Source organism: Cnephaeus nilssonii (genome assembly GCF_951640355.1).
Source record: "Cnephaeus nilssonii genome assembly, chromosome: 4".
Classification (NCBI taxonomy): Eukaryota; Metazoa; Chordata; class Mammalia; order Chiroptera; family Vespertilionidae; genus Cnephaeus; species Cnephaeus nilssonii.
Genome location: NC_137075.1, coordinates 41557759 through 41581900, shown reverse-complemented (window position 1 = coordinate 41581900; position 24142 = coordinate 41557759). Strand labels below are relative to the sequence as shown.

The 24142-nt window shown below is 39.7% G+C and overlaps 1 protein-coding gene and 1 pseudogene across 3 annotated transcripts in view; one reads left to right on the top strand and one right to left on the bottom strand.

The window, feature by feature from the left end:
• The window catches only part of SPRED1 (sprouty related EVH1 domain containing 1), a 130805-nt gene that overhangs the window by 38655 nt on the left and 68008 nt on the right, over window positions 1-24142 (bottom strand). The gene's annotated exons all lie outside the window — the stretch shown is intronic.
• LOC307097820 (small ribosomal subunit protein uS5-like) lies at window positions 5822-6948 on the top strand (annotated as a pseudogene). The gene has a single exon. The product of its transcript is annotated as a small ribosomal subunit protein uS5-like (transcript).

Sequence of the window (24142 nt, the reverse complement as noted above, 5' to 3'; positions counted from 1 at the left end):
ATAATGGGCAGCATAGAGCGTCACAGCCTGCAGACTGAAGGGTCCCAGGTTAGATTCTGGTCAAGGGCACATGCCCGGGGTTGTGGGCTCAATCCCCAGTAGGGGGCACGCAGGAGGCAGCCAATCAATAATTCTTTCTCATCATTGATGTTTCTATCTCTCTATCCCTCTCCCTTCCTCTCTGAAACCAATAAAAACATATTTTTAAAAAAGGTAATGGGCAGCATAATATATTCAAAGTGCTAAATGGAAAAAAAAAAAACCACACCTGTCAATCAAGAACCCTATAGCTGGGAAACTGAAATTCAAAAGAGAAGGAAAATAAACAAAAGATGAGAGAGTTTGCTGCCACTAGGAGTGCCCTAAAAAAAAAAAAATGGTCAAGGAATTCAGTCTGACAAGGTGAGATGATAATAGACAATATCTTGAAGCTACATAAAGAATTAAAGACCTCATAAAGATAAATACATGGGCAATCATAATAGCAGTATCTACATATATAAAACCCTAATGTGCAAATAGACCAAACAGCAGAACAACCGAATAACCGGTTGCTATGACGTGCGCTGACCACCAGGGGCGCACATGGAACATGGCGGGCATTGGCAGCAGGCGGCAGAGCATGGAACATGGTGGGCATCGGCCATGGCAGGATGGTGGAACAGATGAGCAAGGGTGCCAGACCAAGGCGGGGCACTGGTCGCTGTCATCGGGGCAAGCCTCTGGTGGTTACTGAAAATTCTTTGCTCCCGCATGCCACCAGCAGGTGTGAGTAGGGCAGGCACCATCAGCGCGTGGGAGTGGTGGCGGCAGGAGCGGGGCTGCCAGCAGACAGGACCGGGGGCCGTGACAGAAGGGGCCAGGCGGGGACACAGAAGATGGTCTGAGACCCACCCCTGTGCCCACCTCAGCCTTGCAGCCCACAATTCTTTCAAGGTGCACGAATTTGTGCACTGGGCCCCTAGTTATTGTAATAATGGTTTGTAGCTGTGATTTTTGTTTCTGTACAGTTTAAGAGACTAATACATTTTAAAAAAATTACTAATGTAAAAGCTATTTATTAGTGTAACTTTAGTTTGTGACCCTAAGTATTGTTTTCTAAAAATTTAAGAGACTAATGCATTTAAAAGAATTAGTTTATGTTTCTGGGCACACAATGTTTAAAGATATAATTTTGTGACATTAACAACTAAAAGGGGTGGGGATGCAGCTATAAAGAAGTAGTTTTTTTATGTTATTAAAGTTAAACTAGTATAAATTCAATTAGAGTGTTATAACTTTAAAATGTCAATGTAATCTCTCTCCATTATAACTACAAAGAAAGTAACTATAGAATATAAACAAAAGGAAATGAGAAAGGAATTTAAATATATCTCTACATCGACTAAACACAAAAGATATGAACACAGGAAATGAGAAATAAAAAAAGCTATAAGGCATATAGAAAACAAATAACTCAATAACATAAGTCCCTCCTTATTAGTAATTACTTTAAATATAAGTGGATTAAACTTTTCCAACCAAATAACAAAGATCAGCAGAATGGATAAATGCGTATGATCCAACTACTATATGCTGCTAGTAATGGACTTGCCATGATCCAGACATGAGCAGGTTCAAAATAAAAGATAGAAACAGGTATTTCATGCAAATAAAAAAATAACCAAAAGAGAGATCGGATGGCTTTACTAATATCAAACAGACAAAATATACTCTAAATATAAAGAGTTACAAGATGGGGAGTGGGAGGTAATGGAGTGGAGGAGGTCAATGAGGGAGAAGAGGGACATCTGTAATACTTTCAACAATAAAGATCATTTTTTTTAAAAGGTTATAAGAGACAAAGAAGAATAAAAGGTTCAAGAGAGCAAGAGGATAAAACAAACATTTATGCATCTAATATCATATCATCAAAACAACTGAAACAAACATTGGCATAATTGAAGGGAGATATAGAGAGTTCTAAGATAACAACTGGGAACTGAAATACCTTATTCACAGTAAACAACAGAACAACCAGATAGAAGTAAGGAAATTGAGGAATTAGGACAATAAACCAACGAAACCTAACAGACATATAAAGAATACTCTATTCAGTAACATTGTACAGATTCTTCTGAATTGCACATAGATAATTTTTCAGGACAGACCATATGTCAGGCCACAAATTAAATCTCAATATAACAGTAAGTATCTTCTCTGACCACAATGGGATGAATTTAGAAATCAATAACAAAAGGAAAACTGGAAAATTCACAACTGAGCTGTTTAACTCTGGAAACTAAATGACACACTTTTAAACAACCAACTGACCAAGAAGAAATCACATGGGAAATTAGGAACATTTATAGAATGAAAACAAAAACACAGCATACCAAAACATATGGGATGGAGCAAAAGCTGTGCTAAGGGGGAAATATCTATAATAATAAAAGCATAATATGCAAATCAACCGAACGACCGAATAGCAGAACGACCGTCCAGACAACCTTCTGGATGACCACGCTATGACACGCACTGGTGCCAGGCCTGCCAAGGTGGGTGCGATGCAATTCGTCAGGGGGGCCCCGCCATAGCCCCACAATTGCCCCGCAGAGGGAACTCCGTGATCGCCCCAAAGAGGGAGGCCCAGGCCACACTCTGCATGGTGATCAATCGCGGAACCCTGGCTGGGTGAGTGGAGCCTCCCTCTGCTGGGCGATGGATTGCAGAGCAGAGGCCCAGGCCACTTGGCCCAGGCTACCTGGCAGGCGGTGCTGCGGCAGGTGGGTGGGGACTCCCTTTGTGCAGTGATCGATCTGGGGGCCCGCAACCGATCGCCCCACAGACAGAGGTCCAGGCCACTGGCTAGTGATGCTGTGGTGAGTGTATGGGGCTGGCCAGCGATTGCTCCGCAGAAGGAGGCCCAGGCCAGCCAAGCGATTGCACCCCATGCCTGTCGCCCACAGAGGGAGGCGACCGATGGCGGGTGGGGGGGGGGGGTGCAGCGCCACACAGATGGCAAGCAGTGGCAGCAGCGGGGACAGGTCCAGCTGACAGCAGTCGGGGGAAGGAAAGCCCCGATAAGCCTTGATTGCTGGCCAGGCCTAGGGACCCTACGCAAGGGGTCCCAGATTGTGAGAGGGGACAGGAGGGGCTGAGGGACATCCCCCCCCCCCCCGTGCACAAATTTCATGCACTGAGCCTCTAGTATAGCTATAAACACTTACCTTTAAAAAAAAGGGTATCTCAAATCAAAAACCTAACTTTACAACTTAACTAGGGAAAAAAAACACCTAAACCCAAACCTCGCAGATAAAAAGGAAATAATAAAGATAGCAGAGATAAAATAGAGGATAGAAAAATAGAGAAAAATCAATGAAACCAAAAGTTGGTTCTACAAAAAGATAAAATTGGCAAACCTTTAGCTAGATGAACTAAGAAAAGATGCAAATTACAAAAATCAGAAATAAAAATTCATACATTACTACTGATTCTACAGAAATAAAAAGGAGTATAACAGTACTATTAGCAACTGTATGCCAATAAATTGCATAACCTAGAAGAAATGGACAAATTACTAGAAACAAAACAGACCAAGTCTAAGTCAGAAATAAATTTAAAAATCTGAAAAGAACTATAACTACTAAAGAGATGTCACCAGTAATCAAAATCTTCTCAATAAAGGAAAACCCTGAAACTGATGGCTTCAGTGGTAAATTATATGAAACATTTAAAGAACTAATACCAATACTCTCAAACTTTTCCAAATATTTGAAGAGGAGGGAACACTTCCTACATCATTCTGTATATCATTTTGGTATCAGCATTATCCTGATATCAAAGCTAGACAAGGACACTACAAAAAAACTGTACTCAAATATCCTTTATGAACATGGACACAAAAATCTTCAATGAGTACTAGAAAGCCAGTTTCAGCAGCATATTAGAAGGACTACATACATTAGGACCAAAGGGAATTCATTCCTTGAATATAAGGATTATTCAACACATGAAAAGTAATCAATGTAATATGCCACATGGACAGGATGAGTGAAAAAAACACACACATGATCATCTCAACTAATGCAGAAAAGGCATTGGACAAAATTAAACATCTTTTCATGATAAAAACACTCAACAAATTAGGACTAGAAGGAAAATACCTCAACACATTTAACAACAATAGGGGAAAGGACAGTTTTTTCAACAAATGGAACTAGGAAAACTGGATATTCACATGCAAAGAAATGAAGTTGGATTCTCACCTAAACCATATACAAAAATTAACTCAAAAGGATCAAGGACCTAAATAAGAACGAAAACAATAGAACTCTTAGAAGAATGCATAGGACAAATGCTTCAGAACATTGGATTTGGCAATAATTTCTTGGATATGATACCAAAGGCACAAGGAGCAAAAGAAAAAAATAATGGAATACTACTGTTTACTTCTTCCCAACTCCTTATGCAGTGGTGTCATATTGAATGAAGTCAGCCATGGTGGGAGTATGTAAATGTTATAAATCACTACCTTTTTCTCCCCTGGAGAGTTGATTGTTAAACCTTCACCAACTTATCACTGAATATATGGATTTTTTAATAATAAGTCTTGTTAATTCTGAAAGAACCAAGAGGTGACTAAATTCTGCCTTGCCTGATAGAAGCAACATAATGAAACTGCCTCAAGAGTTTTGTTTCCTGTACTTTAATGATTCTACTTGTACAATAAAAGAAGGGCTTTTACTTATTAGCACTTTGCTTATGCAGGGCTTTTATTTATTAGCCCTTTGTTTCAGCATTTTGTAGAGATTTACTAAGGATTATTACAACATTTTTACTGTATTCATAAAAAGTAAGAAAAGCAATATGTATTTTAGAAAACAATGTTAAATTGAAATTGTTTTAAAAGAACATAAAAAAGTGAGCTTGGTCTTATAATTAGTACATAAAAATATCACTAAATTAATTTTTAATACTTGAAAATATTGCTGAATTAACCCTTCTCTTAAAAAGTTATTTTCCAGCTATTCTCTTTCAGTAAGAAAAAATTGCAACATGATCTACACTCATCTCTACCACCTTTTTACAAATGGCACCTATTTTTTAGAGGCTCCCAAAACACATAAAATATGACTTTTAAAATACATTGAAGAAAGCCCTGACTGGTGGGGCTCAGTTGGTTGGGCGTAGTTCTGTGAACCAAAAGACCGTGGGCTCAATCCCTGGTAGGGGAAGTGCTGGAGGCAACCAACTGATGTTTCTCTCTCACATCAATGTTTCTTTCCCTCCCTCTCCCCTGGCCCCTCTCTAAAAATCAATTTTTAAAAAATTTAAAATACACTGAGGAAGGATAATTAACTAGCTCTATGACTCATACAAATACCTATGCAAGAATGTGTTCCTCCTAAAAGTCATGTAAATATTAAGATTACATGCCATACAATATGCATCTAATTATAAACTAGATGTAAATTTATATTATTAACTTTTATCTATAAAATGATATTAGGAAATAAAAATATTTTACTTTTCGTATTATATATTTAAGAAAAGCTACTATGGTAGTAACCATTCAGAATGTAAGAACAGGCAGTGAGATGAAAGAAAAAAAGCAGTTAATCTACTTGCACAACCAGCCATCGTTCTTTGTACATAATTTTAAAAATAACTCCCTAAAACATTCTGCATCACTCAATTTATACATAATCTCAAAACCTCCCTATCCAAAGTATAACAATTTCTCATCTAAGTCACACAATATATTAGAACGTTGTTTTGCTTCTGACTTTAAGTAGCATTAAAAAATAAACTCACTCTTGCCCTGACTGGTGGGCTCAATGGTTAGAGCTTCGGCCTGCACACCAAAGGGTCACAGGTTCAATTCTTGGCCCAAGTCGGGGTGCATGCAGGAGGCAACCAATCACTGTGTTTATTCACATCCTTGTTTCTCTCTCTTTCTCTCCCTCCCTCCCTTCCTCCACTCTCTAAAAAAAAAAAACTCAATGGAAAAAATATCCTCAGGTAAGGATTAACAAACAAACAAATAAATTTACTCTCATCACATTAAGGACAAGGATAACTGTCCACCTCAAATTAATAAAAGACATTAAAGTTGTATTTTAAAAAGGTAGGTAGAGCTTCTTTTCCAAGGAAACGCCAAATGGCAGATGACACTGGTGCTGCAGGAGGGCCTGGAGGACCCGGGGGCCCTGGAATAGGAGGTGGCAGCGGCATCCAGAGCTGAGGCCACAGAGCTGGGGGTGGCAAGGCCGAGGACAAGGAGTGGATCCCTGTCACCAAGCGGGGCCACCTGGTCAAGGATATGAAGATCAAGTTCCTGGAGGAGCTCTATCCATTCTCCTTGCCAATCAAGGAATCTGAGATCACTGACTTTTTCTCGGGGGCATCCCTAAAGGATAAGGTCTTGAAGATTATGCCCATGCAAAAGCAGACATGTGCTGCAGGCCAGAGGACCGGGTTCAAGGCATTTGTCGCCATTGGGGACTACAATGGACATGTTGGTCTGGGTGTAGCCACTGCCATCCATGGAGCCATTATCCTGGCCAAGCTCTTTATTGTCCCTGTGCAGCGAGGCTACTGGGGAAACAAGGCAAGCCCCACACCGTTCCGTGCAAGATGACTGGCTGCTGTGGCTCTGTCCTGGTGTGCCTCATCCCTGCCCCCGGGGGTACTAGCATTGTCTTAGCCTCTGTGCCTAAGAAGTTGCTGATGATGGCTGGTATTGACCACTGCTATACCTCAGCCAGGGGCTGCACTGCCACCCTGGGCAACTTTGCCAAGGTCAACTTTGATGCCATCTCAAGACCTACAGCTGTCTCACCCCAGATCTCTGGAAAGAGACTGTGTTCACTAAGTCTCCCCATCAGGAATTCATTGACCATCTTGTAAAGACCCACACCAGTTTCTGTACAGAGGACCCAGGCTCCAGCTGTGGCCACAACATAATTTTATTCAAGAAAAATAAAGTGAATTAAGCCTGCTTAAAAAAAAAAAAAATAGATAGGTAAAATAATGCCTCAAAAGACTTTTACCCACCATGTAATTAATACTAAGTTTGCATTGCTGAAAAACAAAGTTTTAAGGGCTGCAAAGATTCTTAAAAATTAGTGAATTCTGCTGCCTCCCTCCTTCTGTTGCCCCTAAACTATATCGGAACAATGTGCTTTGACTTTAGTTCAGTGGAGTTTTCACTATATTAATTATGTATATTAAGGTAACAGTAATATTGATAATAATAGGCATACAGAAAGCAGAGCTCAATGTTTACCATATTCATATCCTCTCTAATAAAATGGTAATATGCAAATTAACCACCACTTCGCTACATAAGCCACGCCCACCAGCCAAGCCACGCCCACCAGCCAATCAGGGCGAGTATGCAAATTAACCCCAATCCAAGATGGCTACAGCCACAGAGAGCAAGGTTTCCCAGGTAACAGAGCAAGCCAAGCTTTCCATAGCCGTTGCAGGCCTAAGCCTCCACTCAAGCTACAAAGTTTCAATTATAGAAGGTAAACAAATTCAAACAAATGGCGGCAGAATGGAGCTTGAGAGAGCAGGCCAGGGTTGCCGGCGGCAACAGGGGAAGCAAAGCTTTCTGCACACCCAGGCCGGGCTCACCCGCTTAAGGCTACAAAGTTTCAATTGTAGAAGGTGAATTAACTGCCACAGAGATGGCTGCCACCCCGAAGGAGCAGCAGGCTTGGCTCCGCTCCAGGCTACAAAGTTTCAATTGTAGAAGGAAAATAAATTCCAGATACCAGGGCCTCCCCTTGGGTTGCCAGGGGGCGTGGCCGGCCTGCAAACCACCACAGGCCCCTCGCTCAGGCTGCTCCACACCCCAAGGGAACCCCACCCTGATCTGGGACACCCTTCAGGGCAAACCAGCTGGCCGCCACCCGTGCACCAGGCCTCTATCCTATCTAATAAAAGAGTAATATACAGATTGGTCATCACTGCAACACACAATATAGCTGCCCCCATGTGGACACAAGATGGCCACTACAAGATGGCCAGCAGGAGAGGGCAGTTGGGAGGCACCCGGCCTGCAAGAGAGGGCAGTTGAGAGGGACCAGGCTTGCAAGGGAGGGCAGTTGGAGGTGATCAACCCTGCAGGAGAGGGCAGTAAAGGGGTGACCAGGCCGGCAGAGGAGGGAAGTTGGGGGCAAACAGGCTGGCAGGGGAGCAGTTAAGCATCAACCAGGCTGGCAGCGGAGTGGTTAGGGGATGATCAGGCTGGCAGGCAGAAGCGGTTAGGGGCAATCAGGAAGGCAGGCAGGCAAGCAGTTGGGAGCCAGCAGTCCTGGATTGTGAGAGGGATGTCCGACTGCCCGTTTAGGCCCGATCCCACCAGGATTGGGCCTAAATGGGCAGTCGGACATCCCTCCAGGAGTCCCAGATTGGAGAGGGTACAGGCTGGGCTGAGGGACAACCCCCCACCGTGCACGAATTTCATGCACCGGGCTTCTAGTTGATATATAATTAACAACCAAACTGTAGAAAACAGCCATTACATTTTTGGCAAGCAATTACAATTCACCAATACAACATCAGTGGGTGATTTATTTACTCTGCAGGAAAAATAGGTAATGAGATAAACTATTTCTAGCCAATAGAGAGCTATACCTATTAATTACCAATGTCGTAAACTAAAAGGTACTCTACAGAGCTGCAGTGGTTACAGCTGTCCCGGAATACATGACCTACACTTAGTTCTAGAGCTTCTTTATATATATCTGGTACAAGATAAGTAATTCTAAAGTCTGTTAACTCTCCTAAAGGCAAATGCCACAGCCATTACAAATATTATCTGAAAAACATTCTGTATATACAGTTGTTAAACTTGAAATACATCTCTAAGTAATCCTAATTAATAGCCGAATATACCTCTTTCTAGAGTTAAAGGGTTCTGGAAGTATGTAAATTTCATCAGACCTCCATGGTTAACTTTGAAAAACATTTATAAATTAGAGAGTAAAAATGAAAAGTGGATCAGTGGCTCTGCCCTCATTTCTACCCAAAATATTTTACATTAAATTAATATAAAGATAAGCATAGTGTAAATAGCAACTGTAAAGTGAATGTTTAATATAAGACTGACACAACAAGAATAACTATGAAAGAATATGTTGCCCAAGTAATATGACATCAATAACCTTTAAGATCCATTAAGGATATGGCTTGTTAACAAATAAAAACAAATCAAGGAGTCATGTTTTAGAATCAGCATAATACTAGAACTTTTTGAACTTTTGCTCACTTACAAGTGTGCTGGGATTAGAAATGAAGTATTATTATTTACTAGAGGCATGGTGCATGAAACTCGTGCACGTGTGTGTGTGTGTGTGTGTGTGTGTGTGTGTCCCTCAGTCCAGCCTGCACCCTCTCCAATCTGGGACCCCTAGAGGGATGTCTGACTGCCTGTTTAGGCCCGATCCCACCAAACGGGCAGTTGGACATCCCTCTCACAATCCAGGACTACTGGCTCCCAACTGCATGCCTGCCTGATTGCCTCTAACCGCTTCTGCCTGCCTGCCTGATCACCCCCTAACCACTTCCCTGACAGCCTGATCGACGCCTAACTGCTCCCCTGCTGGCCTGATTGCCCCTAACTGCCCCCTCCTGCTGGCCTGGTCACCCCTAACTGTCCTCCCCTGTAGGCCTGGTCACCCCTAACTGTCCTCCCCTGCAGGCCTAGTTGCCACCAACTGCCCTCCCCTGCTGGTCCAGTCATCCCTAACTGCCCTCCCTTGCCAGCCTGGTTTCCCCCAAATGCCCTCCCCTGCAGGCCTGGTCGCCCCTAACTGTCCTCCCCTGCAGGCCTGGTTCCCCCCCACCACCCGCCAACTGGCCTCTCCTGCAGGCCTGGTCACCCCCAACTGCCCTCCCCTGCCGGCCATCTTGTGTATTAGAGTGATGGTCAATTTGCTATTGCCTCCTTATTATATAGGCCTAGAAACTAAAAAAATTAATGTATGATGAAAAATTTTAAAGCTAGAAAAAAAGCAACAACAGATTCAAAAGCACTTTAATGTTTATGACTGTATCAAAAAAAATTTTTTTCAGACTTTGACATACCAACAGTCATGACTAGGTTTGAGTAGAATATAATTGTTGCAAATAGACTAGCTGCAGGCAGCCTTAGGAAGTGACTATAATAATGAAGGAGGAAAAATACAACTACGTAAGGGTATTTAGAAGAATAGCTTTGCATTCTAATACAGATCTGAACAGACCTAAGTTGGGTAAGACATACCAGTTTAAATTATTTTCTAGCTAGATTAATACTTTTGGAACCATGAATATTTTAATGAGATCTTAAAGTCTTTCAATCAAGTACTGACAAGAACAATGTTTTTTTCTTTCTTCTATTAAGATGGAATAAGTGTTAATTATGAAAAAAATACACATGAACAGGTAAAGTCTAAAATTAAGCAAGTGAACCTATAATTAGCATAAACATATTAAAATCTGATACAGATGAGGGGAGAGAGGGAGGAGAAGTCATTCCCCTATAGTATCAGGCTATGACTTAAAAGAGAAAGGGGCGGGGGCTGGGGGGGGGGGAAAGGTGGTTACTGAAAATGGATGTTTCCATGAGTGAAAAGTGTCCAAAGGAAAATGATTTAAAGTATGAGTAATAGAAGGAACAGGTACGGACACCACTCTCCCCCCCCACCCAAAGGTCAGTACTGTGTAAAAGGAATTTGAAATAGAATAGTAATTAATTAAGCTTGTGGGCTTTGCAGCCAAGATGAGCTGGGTCCCATCCAGTCTGAACCACTCATTATCCATCTGACTTTTGAGAATTAAATGAGGTAATAAAGGTTACTCAAATATTGCCTGACATATAATAAAACTTCAAATAATATTAGTAGTAATAGTGAGATAGGTCTCTATATGATGTCACTAACCCATAACAGAACCATTGCTTTAGAGGCTGGGAGGTCAGTATTTATGAGGGGAGACCTTTTTTGAGAATGGCAAAAGGAGGAATTTGAATAATAAAGGTACTCAGGACCTCAAAGAACTTATGAATAGATTTTGGGAAGCTTAAGTTAATGGATTCTAAAAGCATTGGAAACATTTCAATCTCCCAATGTTGTTGTTTTTTTCCTTCTTCTAAAAGAAATACTAGGGATTTGATGGGGGGGGGGGGGCGGGGGGAGAGAAGAAAGAAGGGGAGAGGGAAGGGAAACACCAAGGCCACTTAACAACTAAAACTTCTGAAGATATATTCTAAGTTATTTTGGGAAATATAGACCAAAATTCCCATCATAAAACTTACCAGACTTGTTTTCCACAAGCATTTAAAATAGACCAAGCAAAAAATGAGTATAAATGCATTTCTGTTTAACTTACAACAACTAATAATTTGGGAGAACAGAGTAAAATTAAATATGTACTAGTACTTTCAAACTACTATGTACTTTATTATGGTTGCTACCTTACAAGTAGATAATTACATGTTTACAAATAGTATTATCTAAAAAGTAGTATGGTTGGTAACCAAACATAAAAAATTTTACTAGTAACTTTCTAAAATACCTTTGAATCATTTCATTAAAAATTCCAAATTCAAATTAAATTATTTGATAACCAAAATCACTAATTGGCATCTCAAACAGTTGTCTCATATTATGAACTTTAGTCTTCCTAATGATATAAAAACTGTATCCTTTATGAAGAACACCAAGGCATAGTATGAAATATGAAATTACATTGTTATTAAATACATAGTTTTACTAATCATTAATAAAAATTTATACTTAACACTGTTCTGAACTGCATGGGATTTTAGAATGTTTTAAAAAGTAACAAAAGAAACAATGGCATATTTCTCACATAACAGCAGTTCAGCTACTAAAAAGGGAAGGAAGGGAGCCAGTACTCCTTCAATATGTCTGTCATAAAAGAGAAACTGCTCTAGATTAAAGGAAAATAAACACATGACAGCTAAATGCCATGTGTTTTGTATGGAAGGAACAAAAATGTTATAAGAACATTATCAAGACAGTTGACAAAATTGGAATATGGAACCTACACTAAAGTACTATACTTACGTTAAATTTCCTAAATAAAATAATTACACTGTGGTTATTTAAGAAAATATCCTTGTTCTTAGGAAAAATACACTAAAGTATTAAGGGGTAAAAGGTAGGATATATGTAACTTACTATAAATACATACACCGAGTGGCCAGATTATGATGATCTCTGAACACATAATAATCTGGCCACTCAGTGTACTTATGTATAAGGGAAAGCTTGCAAATCTTGATATGTCAAGAGACCAGGAGATAGTGGCCCCCAGGCTCTGGCTAGTAAGTACTCTGCTTCTTTCTAACTACCCACAATGCAGTTCTTATACATGGAAAAACCTTATTTTAAAATCCCAACTCTGGTCAGTCTAGACCAGTGGTCGGCAAACTCATTAGTCAACAGAGCCAAATATCAACAGTATACCGATTTTAATTTCTTTTGAGAGCCGAAAACCGACTTCTGTGCATGGGCCACGAAGTTTCGATCGCACTGTACATGCGTGCCCGCATGTGGTATTTTGTGGAAGAGCCACATTCAAGGGGCCAAAGAGCCGCATGTGGCTCACGAGCCGCGGTTTGCCGACCACTGGTCTAGACTGAGTGGCCAGATTATTATGCGTTCAGAGAGCATAATAATCTGGCCACTCAGTGTGGTTCAAAAAGTATGAGTATGAGTGTGTGTGTGTGTGTGTGTGTGTGTATACATACTGGGGGAGAGAGAGAATAAAACTAATGTGGTAAAATGTAAAAAATTGGTGAATTTGGGTAATGGGTGTATAGGAATTCTTATACTATTTGATTCTTTGCCCAGACTAGGGAAATGGTCAAACTAAGGAGGGCTCAAAATACAAATTAGCAGTATTAGAAATGCAAAAGAGGACAAAACTGAAGACACCTAGAAAATAATAAATGCAATGTAATGTTTTATGACCTCAAATTTGAAAAATTAAATGAAATAACTGATTTCCTAGAAAAGTTGTAACTATCAAAACTGATTGAAAAGAAAGTAGAAAACCATTATAGACCTATAACCATTAAAGAAACCGAATCACTAGAAAGTGAGGATGAAAGGGGATAAGGGACTGAGAGGTGAGATATAGTGGGAATCTATCAGCAACTCTGGGAAACTAAGGACCATAAGCAAGAAGGACATTCCCTATGGAGAACTGAGGGGATTAAAGAAGGAAACTGTCACAATAATTAGGGCACTGCTCTGACTAACTCCTGGTGGCCACACTAAAGAATAATATAAAATTTCTAGAGGCCCAGTACACGAAATTTGTGCACTCGGGTGTGTGTGTGTGTGTCCCTCAGCCCGGCATGCACCCTCTCGCAGTCCAGGAGCCCTCGGGGGATGTCTGACTGAAGGCTTAGAACCACGCCTTAAAACTGCTGCGAAGGTGGGAGAGGCTCCCGCCACTGCCGCTGCACTTGCCAGCCGTGAGCCCAGCTTCTGGCTGAGCAGCACTCCCCCTGTGGGAGCGCACTGACCATCAGGGGGCAGTTCCTGTGTGGAGCGCCTGCCCCCTGGTGGTCAGTGCATGTTATAGCGACTGGTCATTCCGCTATTCAGTCGATTTGCATATTAGCCTTTTATTATATAGGATTGGGCAAGATAATAGTCCTTGCTTCTTTATTTGGCTCTTTCCAAAGTCCCTACCATAGCCTGTTAGATCTTTAATTGCCAGAGTAAATAAGCTTAAACAATTCTCTTCTCCCTCAACTGGGTCTGCACAATCTGGAGAAGGGCCCACACATTCTGATGAAATCAATCTCAATGATCTAATTATTTAACACTCATGAACCTTTATTAATTTACTTATACAGCACTATCTATATAACAAAAGTTATTTAGAAAATCAAGAATATCCGAAGACATAATGATGATTGAGAGTTTCAGCCTGTAAATGGAAGGGGGCCAAATAGGATATATAAGATTTGAATAATTTAATAAAGTTTAAAAAGGCTATGGATGTTGGGAAAGAGGTCGCAAATCAATAACTGACGTTTCTACTTTAAGAAATTAGAAAAAGAAGAGCCAAACACCCAAAGCAAGCAGAAAGAAATGAACAAAAAACAAATGAAGTTGAAAATAAAGGAGAAAATAATAAAACAAAAGCTGGTTTAAAAAATAATAAATTGACAAAACTCTAGCAAGACTGACAAATAAAAATGAAGATATAAATCACCAATTTTGGGAATGAAACAGGATATTGCTAAAGATCTTTTAGCTTTTAACAGAATAATTAAGATGCTATGAACTTACAAACTAGACAACTGGTAGAAGAAATAGACCAAATGTATGAAAAACATATATTATCAATACTCAATCAATATAAAAATGTTAACCTGAACAATCCTATAACCATCAAAGAAACTAAATTTTTAATTTAAAAGTTCTCAAGAAGAGAACACTCTACACTGAGATGGTTTCAACTGGAGTATTCAATCATATATTTAAAGAGAAACTAACACCAATTTTACATAATCTCTTCTGGAAAACAGAAGCGGGGGGGGGGGGGGGGGGACACACTTACCAATTCATTTTATGTGACCAGTATTACATGAAACCAATACCTGACAAAGATGGTACCAAAAAATAAAACTACAGACCAATATCATCCATGGTCTAAAACACAAAATTCTTCAACAAAATACTAGCAAATCAAATCTAATAATATGTAAAAAGATTATACACCATGACCAAGTGGGATTTATTCCAGGTACATAGACTTTGCCTATGAATGTCCAGTTTTGATTGATTTTTGAATGTTGACTCAGAAAGGCTTGAGTCAACATTCAAAAATCAACCAATGTAATCTATCATGTCATCAAGCTAAAGAAGCTCTAGCAGTTAACACAGAAAAGGCACTTCACAAATTCAAACATCCATTCACAATACCATTCACAATAAAAATTATCAGTAAGTTAGGAATAGAGGGGAATTATCTCAATTCTACACAGGTAGCCTATTTAAAAACCTACAGCTAATGTCATACTCAAAGGTGAAAGACAGAATGTGTTTCTACTAAGATCTGACGAAAGCAAGGATGTACACTATTGCCATTCTTGCTCAACATAGAACTGGAAGTTCTAGCCACTGCAATAAGGAAAGAAAAAAATAAAATAAAAGGCATACAGATTGAAAAGAAATAAAACTGTTCATATTTTTAGATGACATGTCTACTTTAAATAATCCCAGGGAATCTAAAAAAACCTCAGAGTTCAGCAAGGTAACAGGATGAACAAACAAAAATTAATCACATTTCCATACACACAATAAACATACATTAACCAAAATTAAAAACACAACACCATTTACAACTGCTCCAAGAAAAATGGAACAGAGGTACACACTTAACTAAATGTATCTATGTGAGGAAAAAAATCACAAAATGTCAAAAGAATTCAAAAGTGGGGGGAGTGGGGGGAAAGGAATGCACATTCATAGACTGGAAAATTCAATATAGTAAAAATGTCATTTCTTCCCAAATTGGTCCATAGGTTTAACACAATTCCTATCAAAATCCTAATAAGGACAAAATTATTCTAAAATTTATTGAAAAGCAGACCCTAGAATAGCTAAAATAATCTTGAGAAATAAGAATAAAATGGGAGACATCACTCTACCCAATATTAGGACTTACAAATATAGCAACAATAATATATCTACACAAATAAAAGAGTAAGATGCAAATTGACCGTACCAGCCAATCGGGAGCGAGTATGCAAATGAACCCAACAAAGATGGCGGGTTAATTTGCATATGCAAGCGCCAAGCAGCCAGGGGCGGGGCAGGACGCTTGCATTGTCGCCATGGCGACGACACAGGCAGTCCGCCCTGCCTCAGCCACTCCAGGCCTCTGGGTAGCGTGGGAAGGCGGAAAGGCGGCTCCGGCCAGAGCGAAAAGGCGGCTCCAGCTGGAGTGAAGGCGGTGCCGGCAGCCAGGGGAAGGAAGGCCTATTCTTGCATGAATCTTTGTGCATTGGCCTCTAGTATATATATAAAAGGCTAAGTGTCCGTAGATCTGACTGGTAGCTATGACATGCACTGACCACCAGGGGGCAGATGCTCAACGCAGGAGCTGCCATGACGCGCACTGGTCATTTAAAAATAAATGGCACCACAGACCTGGCGCCAACAAACCAACACTCAGCTTCCCCCAAATGGGACACAGGCTCCACCACTACCCCGGAGTGACATCCCACCAAATCGCAGGCAACGCTGCCAAGACCCCATGGCACAAAATGTGGCCCAAAGCCCGGCCCAAACTGGAAATGGTCACTGTGGGCGCCGGGTAATGACGTCACATAGCAACGCCCGGCTTCCTCTCCCTAGCAACTAGCCTCCTTAGAGTTTCTTCAGCCCAGGAACCTGACTTGCTATACAGCCAGGTGCAAACATTTTATAATTTAACCAAATGTTTGTGAAGCATTTTCACATGCCTCATCTCATTTGATCGTCACAGAAGTCCTGGAGTAGGTAGATAGGAGACTCCGTAGAATCCTATTTTCTTTTCATTGGCTGGAAAACGGAGATTTAGAAAGTTAAGAAACTTGACCCGACTGAAAAGAAGTAAGAACTGGTGGAACTTGAAAATGACTTCAGGTTTTCTCACTACGCAGAATATAGTCAAACACTGCTGCAGTTAAATATTTTACCCTTGTTCTCCCTGCGTGATCTACTATAATAATCTGCTTCGTGTTGATATTTACTGCTGTGTTGCTGACAATTACCTGAAAGAGAAGTTGGGGTGCCTCACTGGGCTAGAAAAAGTTTAGCTACAAGAGAAAGCAGGTCTAACTAAGCAAGTTTATTCTATATCCATAAAAGGCTAAGTTAACTCATGCATGTGCGATACATATAAAGCTCTCGCTGGCGCCAATCGCACGCGTGTGTTTTGATCTGTCATTGTCGACCATGAATATGGTTGACACTTCTATTATAGAGAAAGGACGAATAGTAATATTAAAATATTTCTTCTAATTAATTTCCTTTCGATGTGCACGAAACTGTGCACCAGGACACTAGTATTGTATGATACTTGTGGAGGGAAAAAATAGAGCAATGAAACAAAATGAAGAACATATACAAAAATGCTAAACTGATTTTTAACAAGAGTACAAAAGCAATTTAATGGAGGAAGGACAACCTTTTCAACAAAAGGTGCTATTAAACCTGGACATTCATAGGCATAAGAAATTAACCTTGACCCAAGTATCATACCTTAGGTAAAAATTAACAACTATAAAACTTTTAGGAAGAAAACACAGGATAAATGTTCAGGATCTAGGGCTAGGCAAAGAGCTCTTAGACTTGATGCCAAAATCATGATCCCTGAAAGGAAAAAAACTGATAAACTGGACTTCATAAAAATTAAAAACTTTGTTCTGCAAAGGACCCTGTGAAGAAGATAAAAAGAATGGGAGAAAATATTTGCAAATCATATATCCCCAACCAAGAACTAATACCTGGAATATATAAAGAACTCTCAAACCTCAACAGAAAAAAAGCAATCCAATGAGAAAAATGGCAAAGGACGTGAACAGATATTTCACCAAAGAAGGTACACATAAACACATGAAAAGATATTCAACATCATTAGCTGTTAGGGAAATCCAAATTAAAACCACAATGAGCTATCATGATACACCTATACCAATAACAAAATAAAAAATAGTGACTACATAAAATGCTGGTGAGAATGCCTAGAAACTGGATTGCTCTGGTAAAAATGTAACACAGTATAGCCACTCTGGGGAAAAGTTTGGCAATTTCTTACAAAACTAAACATGCAACTACCACACTTCCCAGCAATTACATTATGGTCATTTATCCCGGAGAAATAAAACATATGTTTACAGAAAAACTTGTATATGAATGTTCTTAGCAGCTCTATTTGCAATAGCTCCAAACTGTAAAGAGCCTTCATTTCCTTTAGTGAGTCAATGGTTAAACTTTGGTACACATTTGTTGTAGAACACCAGGCAATAATAAATAGGAACAAACTATTGATACACACTCAATAACCTGCATGAACCCTCAGGGAACTATGCTGAATGAAAAATACTAATCCTGAAGTAACATATTTATGATTCCAATTACATAACACTTTTGAGATGACAAAATTATAGAAATGGAGAACAGGTGAGTGGTTTCCAGGCCAAGAGGGAAGTAGGTGTCTTTTAAATACCAGGGGAAAGGATTCTTATGGTTATTGAACTGTTTTGCATCTTTTCTATCATAGTGGATATATGTGATAAAACTACATGGACCTAAATGCACACCCAAATGAGTACAAAACTGGGAAAATCTGAGTGTGATGGATTGTGTTGATGTGAATATATATTCTGGTTGTGATACACTAGTTTTGCAAAATGTTACCACTGGGAAAACTGGGTAAAAGGAAAACAAGATCTCTACATTATTCTTTACAAGAGCAATTAATGATCTATAATTATCTCAATAAAAAGATCAATTTAAAAAGTCTATGCAGATTTCAGAAAAATTATCAAATTCTAATGAGGGAAACATACGAGATATCAAGGAATCCTCCTTACTGTGATAAATGACACCTCAAAACAATATCTAACATTCTACTTCTCTACACAACACTAGAAATCCCATTAAATTTAAAAAAAAAACACACCAACCATATCACCAACATTATCTAATACTAGAAGCCCAGTGCACGAAATTCGTGCACGGAGGGGGGGGTTGTCCCTCAGCCCAGCCTGTACCCTCTCCAATATGGGATCCTTCTCACAATCCAGGACTGCTGGCTCCCAACTGCTTGCCTGCCTGCCTTCCTGATTGCCCCTAACCGCTTCTGCCTGCCAGCCTGATCACCCCCTAACCACTCCCATGCCAGCCTGTTTGCCCCCAACTTCCCTCCTCTGCTGGCCTGGTCACCCCTAACTGCCCTCTCCTGCAGGGTTGATCACCTCCAACTGCCCTCCCTTGCAGGCCTGGTCCCTCTCAACTGCCCTCCCTTGCAGGCCTGGTCCTTCTCAACTGCCCTCCCTTGCAGGCCGGGTGCCTCCCAACTGCCCTCTCCTGCTGGCCATATCTTGTGGTGGCCATCTTGTGTCCACATGGGGGCAGGATCTTTGACCACATGGGGGCAGACATATTGTGTGTTTCAGTGATGATCAATCTGCATATTACTCTTTTATTAGATAGGATAGATGCCTGGTACAGGGGTGGGGGCCAGCTGGTTTGCCCTGAAGGGTGTCCCGGATCAGGTGGGGGTTCCCTTGGGGCGTGGGGCGGCCTGAGCGAGGGGCCTGTGGTGGTTTGCAGGCCGGCCACGCCCCCTGGCAACCCAAGCGGAGGCCCTGGTATCTGGAATTTATTTTCCTTCTACAATTGAAACTTTGTAGCCTGGAGCGGAGCCAAGCCTGGGGCTCCCTCCGAGGCCGGCAGCCATTTCTGTTGGGGTTATAATTGAAACTTTGTTGCCTTAAGGGGGTGGGCCTGGCCAGGGTGTGCGGAAAGCTTTGCTTCCCCTGTTGCCAGTGGCAACCCTGGCCTGCTCCCTCAAGCTCCATTCTGCCGCCATTTGTTTGAATTTGTTTACCTTCTATAATTGAAACTTTGTAGCTTGAGTGGAGGCTTAGGCCTGGCAAGGGCAGGCGGAAAGCTTGGCTTCCTCTGTCACCTAGGAAATCTTGCTCTCTGTGGCTATAGCCATCTTGGTTTGGGTTAATTTGCATGCTCGCTCTGATTGGATGGTAGGAGTGGCTTGTGGGCGTGGCTTGTGGGTGTGTCGGAGGTATGGTCAATTTGCTTATTTGTCTATTATTAGGTAGGATTATTCTGGAAGTTCTGCCTAGCACTATTCAAAAAGAAGATGAGTTGCATGAAATGAGCTTTAAAAGAAACCAAAAATGACCCTCCCCCCAAATCATATATAATAGTCACAAAAATTTTTATATATGTAGAGAAAAAGTTAAATGAATGTACCTATATTTTTAAAAAATTGTTTAGTTATGGGAAAATGAGCAAAAATATACTTAAAGGGGGGAGGAGACTAATGAGGGGGAAATTAATATTAGCAAATATATAAAACTAATTTTAAAAGTATTAATATTCACATAAAATCAATAGATAAAAAAGTGGAATTAAATAAGAAGTGGTATGGAATGAATTACATCCTTCTGAAATCTAGAAAGAGAGCTCTCACCAGAAACTGAGTCAATGAGTACCCACATCTTGGACTTCTCAGCCTCCAGAACTGTGAGAAAATAAACTTCCACTGTTTTAGCCAGCCAGTCTATGGTATTGTCTTATGGTGTCACGAACAAACTAATACAAGAAAAGTCTAGCATATAGAAGACACTCAAACAGCTGTTGATTAATTAAAAGAATAGCAGTCAACCAATCAATTAAAAAGCATGCTACATTCACATGATAATTTAGATTCTAATAGAGCAAAGGTAGTGACAAAATATTTAGAAAGCTAACAGTGAGATAAAATTTGAACGTTAATTTAGCTATTAGGGAAGCTATTAACAATTATAACAATTTAATGCCAGTTGGAATGTAATGGAAGGAATGTGAAATGTATCACAATCAGATATAAAGGAGAAAAATGAGGCCAAAATAATCCTGCTGAGCCTGATAGACCAGATCAACCAGTATAAATCAATAACTAGAGAATGGAATGACTTTAATTTAAAGTAAGCCAATGTATATATATAAAGGCTAATATGCAAAGCGTCTCCTCAGGAGTTCGACCGGGAGTTCAATCGCTCGCTATGACGTGTGCTGACCACCAGAGGGCAGCATGGAACATAGCAGGCGACCAGCAGCAGTGGCTGGGGGTGGGGAGCGTTGGCGCTGAGGGAGCAAGGGAAGGAGGCGGCGCTGGGGGTGGGGGGTGGGGGGAGACTGTGCGGTGGCAGGGAGGTGGGAAATTTGATCAGCCCTGGTCGCTGGCTAGGCCTAGGGACTCTACCTGTACACAAATTTCATGCACTGGTCCTCTAATTAAATAATAAAGAGGAAGTTTAGTATATTTAGTAAAGAGAGTACTGAAGGAAGTTAAGAGTTAATCTGAAGTTTTCTAAAAAAAGGAAATTACAAGGCAGGTAATATGGGAAATACACTAAATCTTAATTTCCAGGCAACAGCTATCACATGGCTCTAAAAGAAAGATAATATATATGCTAACAGGCAGGTTTTTTCTCTTCAGGGAATATTGGCAATATTAAGAGTTAACTGTTGCCGAAACCGGTTTGGCTCAGTGGATAGAGCGTGGGTCTGCGGACTCAAGGGTCCCAGGTTCGATTCCGGTCAAGGGCATGTACCTTGGTTGCGGGTACATCCCCAGTGGGGGGTGTGCAGGAGGCAGCTGATCGATGTTTCTCTCTCATCGATGTTTCTAACTCTCTATCCCTCTCTCTTCCTCTCTGTAAAAAATCAATAAAATATATTAAAAAAAAAAAAAAGAGTTAACTGTTGAAAAACAACTGCCAAGAGAAAGTCACAAAATTTATGGTTATACGAAGAAGTCATTAATAGTACAATTTGTCATCTTTTCAATGGATTGACCCTAAAATGAGCAGCTAATTTTGGACTAGATGAATGTTGTTGTTATCATTATTATTAGCATTTCTTCCAATTCCAATCCTTAACAGCAAAACTGATTTGCCCAAGGTGCTTTCTCTAATTAAATTTTCCTAGTTTTCTGCTTACGATTTATCTGTGACAATAAAAAGGAAATTGTTCCTGTCATTATTGTTTCCTCAGGACTAGCAATCTGTCTACATTCTCTACTCCACATAAACTCTTAATATGCTATCTATTGTTATTTAGTTAATGTAAAAGAGGGGAAGGCATTTCCATAAATTCAACGCTTGCTTTTGGTAAAGATAACTAAGTAAGGCAACATCATGGAAGTGATTGCCTTTGGGAAAGGGCAGACAGATTCAAGATAAAGGAAGTAAAGGCCAGATTATAAAAGTTCCTCCACACAGCCCTGGCCAGTGGTTCATTAATAGTACAATTTATCATCTTTTCAATGGATTGACCCTAAAATGAGCAGCTAATTTTGGACTGTACACCAAAAGATTGTGGGTTTTATTCCTGGTGAGTGCACATAGGTTGCAGGTTTGATCCCCAGTGGGTTGTGTGCGGGAGGCAACCAATCAATATTTCTCTCTCACATCGATGTTTCTCTCTCCCTTCCTGTCTCTCTAAAACAAAACAAAACAAAACGAAAATCAACAAAAACATACCCTTGGGTAAGGATTTAAAATAAAAAAGTTCCTCCCCACAAATAAACTCCCTATACTTCTTTCCCGATTGGTTTTTCCCCTTATCAGTTAGGACTCTTTAGCATATTAATCTTATTTACTTATTGTAACACTTCTTTGTCCCTCACCAAAATGTATATTTATCTTAAAAACTAGAATTTCTGTCATTATTCATTCGGATATTCCCAGTGCTTAGAACAGTGTCTAGCACACAGCAGCTTCTCTATATTTGACTCACCTTTAAAAAGGGAATATCCTCTTTTAATAATGTAGAATTCAGTGACGTTCCTTTAGCATAAAATAAAGGAAAAATACAGAAGGTAAATACCTACTGAAGTAGTTTAAATGACTGCCAAAAAAAATTTAGATTGGATTTAAAAAGAAAATAATAAAAAAGATACTCAAGCCAGAGGAATCTAGTGAAACTGGGGAAAATTGAAGGCACAAAGCATGAAATTGTACAGCAAGAGAAGGGGAATAAAAAAGAAATGAGAGGAAATTGTAAAATTCCTCAAATGGAACAGTTCTGGATAACAACCAGATCCAGGAAAGCAGCCTGCTGAAATGAAGACCAAAAGGTCAAGACTGTGCAAGCAAAGTAGCCAAGAATAATGATGAGGTTCCGATGTGGAAGAGTTGGCTATGGGAAGGAATTGCTAAGGTCAGTAAATGAAAATGAAAGCTAATGGATGGTGATCTGAATGGTACACTGTCAATAAAGGGGCTTATATATGTATGTATAGTTGATAGAGTAATACTTTGGTGAATGAAGCATAATTAAAATTATGCTAACACCATCTACACTCCCACTTTCCCCCCAGGAAGTGATATTATAGTCAAAGGAGAACCAGTATCTTTCAAGAGACAGAGCTGCTGAATCTTAAAGAGAAAACTAGTTAATGCAATTGGTTTTTAGTGAAAGATTGAGGTTTCACAATGCAATAATTCACAGAGGCACAATGGGAAAAGCCAAGTAGGAAATTATTGTTCTGTACTTTTATAAAGTTCAATCCAAGGCAGAAAGATGTGTCCCTGGTCTTTTAAAATGTCCCATGATGGAAAGGGGTGAGTCTCATTGTTAGTAAAGCTACTTCTATGTTTTCTCCTGAGAAAACAAATCCTCTAATTTTGTTTTAGGCTCTAATAACTGAAAAGAAAAGTCATTTTTACAATGTGTCACTTTAAACAATAAAACTATTATCTTACAGGCATTTTTATTTTTTATAGGCCACACTTTTTATCAACAACCTAATTATATTTATTAATCTGAAAAACATATCCTTAATCTCTTTGGCAACTTCCTAACCTGAAATGTTTCTTATTTTCCCTTTCTTCACTTCATTTTTACCTTTATTATGTTTACCTTTACCATTATTAACTTTGTCACTATGTTTATAATAACAACTATTGTATAACTTTGATGACATAACACAGTGCCTTTTTCTTATTTCTATAGACTATCTTAAGTAATACATACGTTGTAAGAGTCCTATTGTATCTTTTTGTGTAGCCTATTCCATATTTTGTCATCTCATAGCACATAATATGCTTTTAAAAGCATAATTTTAATTACATTTGTAAATTTACAATATTTTATTGCCTACTATATAAACATAAGAATATATCCCCATGGTAATTTACAACTTTTAGTAGTAAATATTTTAGCAAAATTTTAACGTCATTATGGACAGTTTATTCAGCTACTTATAAAGACTGTATGGGTGTACTATAATACAGTGTTTTAAATTTACATATCACATACAATTCAGCTAAAAATGGTAAAAAAATATAACCTATACATATGATAAAATGTTTTCCAATAAAATAAAGTGTCATACT